A 2,707-nucleotide genomic window follows, 5' to 3' on the forward strand; every position below is an offset into this window, starting at 1 on the left:
GTAGTGAGGTTGGCCCAGGATCAGCCATTGTTTCGTTCTGCTGTGCATGGGGTCGCTATGAGTTGTTTCCGACTCGATGGCACCTGACAACAACAACAACAACAATGAAGAAAGAAGAAAAAAACAGCTCTCTTGACACCAACAAACAGCATGCCTCTGTGCCACCTACTAGTCTTTTGCTTTTATAGTCACCTGAGAAAGTCCAACATGGCCCCACTGTACCTATCCAGTCTACACAGATGATCAGTCTTTCTTCTCCTCCCCCTTCCTCCTCTCCTAGTATTCTGCTCTTTAATCTCTACCCGACATGTCCATTCTACCCCAGCTGCTCCTTTACAGATTTTTGGCTAACTTTGGTTCACTTGGCAGATTTGAGGCAGGGCTTGCCCAAAGGTTATTACAGATAGCTCCTCCCTTCTTCAGGGGGCTCACAACATTGGCATTCACCTCCATGCAGCTCCAACCACCTAGAAAGCGGAAGCCTCCCTGGGGGTGTTTTGCAGTTTAGTACTTATTCTATCAGATTGAATAATTATGGTGAAAAGATGCAACCCTGACACACACTTTGTCTGATTGTAAACCATTCAGTATCACCTTGTTCTGTCCTATGGAGTCTTGGTGTCGCACTGTCGGTTATTGCACTGGATTGCAAAGTCAGTTTGAACCACAGGGTTGGCGGTTCAAGCTCACCAGCTGTTCCTCGGAAACGCTATACAGGGTCACTACGGGTCAGAACTGACTCAACAGCACTTAAAAACAACAATCCTAACAACTACTTTTTTTTTTTTCTTAAATGTTTTATTGTGAATTATGTGATAGTTTACATGGGAGAACATTAGTTTTACATTCATTCTATCTATCGTATATCGTCTCATTGCCATGGTTACAGTCCCCTCCATGCAATCCTTCCCCCGTACCCCCCAGGTCTTCAGCACACAGTCGCTCTCCCTCTCTGGATCTAAAGTCTCCAGCTGCTCCATCTCTCCACGTCATCATCTCTGGCTCCATTTCAGGCATCACTGCTTCTCTGGGTAGGGTCCCACTCTCTGTTCTTCTCCCTTGATGGTCCCAGGGACCTCCGCTCCCAAACTGAAAAGTTAATCACTCCCCTCCTTGCTACAAAAGTGTATCTTTACACTTCCGACCCTCACAATCAGTCCTGATAACAATTATTCACTATTGTATCACAAGAGACCCGTCTGCATTTCATTGCATCAGCCCCACCTAGTCAGATTGAATACTACTCACTGGAGACTCTACCTTCCTCCAAGCCCTCTGGATCTAGATTCCCTCTTGAAAGCTTGCAAGCCAGTCACTTCTTGCCTTTGTAGCCCCCCACCCCCCATTTTGGGTAGCCAATGTCCAAGTTGCCCATCCCTGTCTACTCTGTGCCTAACAACTACTTCTTGATCTATGTACAAATTTCTCGTGAGCACAGTTGAGTGTTCCGGAATACCCATTCTTCACAATGCTATCCATTGTTTGTTATGATCCACACAGTCTAATGCAGTTGCATGGTCAATAAAGCACAGGTAAACATCATTTTGGTAGTCTCTGCGATCCATTTGATGTCAGTAATGATATCCCTCATTCTATGTCCTCTTCTAAGTCCAGTTTGAATTTCTGGAAGCTTCCTGTTAATGTAATGTTTTTCAAATGATCTCCATCAAAGCTTTACTTGCATGTGATATTAATGATATTGCTCAATGATTTCCACATTGCATTGGGTTACCTTTCTTTGGATGGGCACAAATATAGACCTCTTCTAATCAGTTGGTCAGGTAGCTGTCTTCCAGATTTCTTTGCATAGAAAAGCGAGCACCTCCAGTGCTGAATCAGTTTCTTGAAACATTTCAATTTGTATTCCATGCATTTCTGGATCCTTGTTTTTAGTCAATGCCTCAGTACAGCTTGGCTCTCTCTTCCCTCAATATCATCCAGTTCTTGATACTATAGAATCTCTTGAAATGGTTGGACATCAGCCAATTCCTTTTAGTACATTGACTATGTATTTCTTCCATCTTTTTTTGATGTTTCCTGCATCATTCAATATTTTGCCCATAGAATCCTTTAATATTACAATGGAAAATTTAATTTTTTTTTTCTTCAGTTCTTTCAGCTTGAGAAATGCTGAGAATGTCCTTCCCTTTTGGCTTTCCAACTCCAGGTCTTTGTACATTTCATTATACTACTTCATTTTGTCTTCCCTTCTCAAGTTGCCCTTTGAAATTTTCCTGTCAGCTTTTTCACTTCATCTTTTCTTTCAGTTGCTTGAATGTCTCTATTTTCAAGAGCAAGTTTCAGAGTCTCTTTTGATATCCACTTTGGTCTTTGAAACTGAGGGGTTCGTCTTCTGGCTTTACATCTAACAATGTCCCATTGCTATTCATAAGGTTTTCAGTCGCTGTTGTTGTTGTGATGTGCCATGGAGTCGGTTCCAACTCATAGCAATCCTGTACAGGGTTTCCGAGGTCATAAATCTTTACAGGAGCAGAAAGCCTCATCTTTCTCCTGTGCAACAGCTGGTAATTTTGAACTGTTGAGTTTGCGGTTCGCAGCCTGATTTGTAACCACTACGCTACCAGAGCTCCTTTTCAGTGGCTAGTCATTCAGAATTCATCAACCTCTCCTCCTTCCTAGTCTGTCTTATTCTGGAAGCTTTGCTGAAACCTGTCCACTATGGGTGAACCTGCTGGTATTTAAAAAC

Source organism: Chrysochloris asiatica, unplaced genomic scaffold (assembly GCF_000296735.1).
Source record: "Chrysochloris asiatica unplaced genomic scaffold, ChrAsi1.0 scaffold00017, whole genome shotgun sequence".
Taxonomy (NCBI): Eukaryota; Metazoa; Chordata; class Mammalia; order Afrosoricida; family Chrysochloridae; genus Chrysochloris; species Chrysochloris asiatica.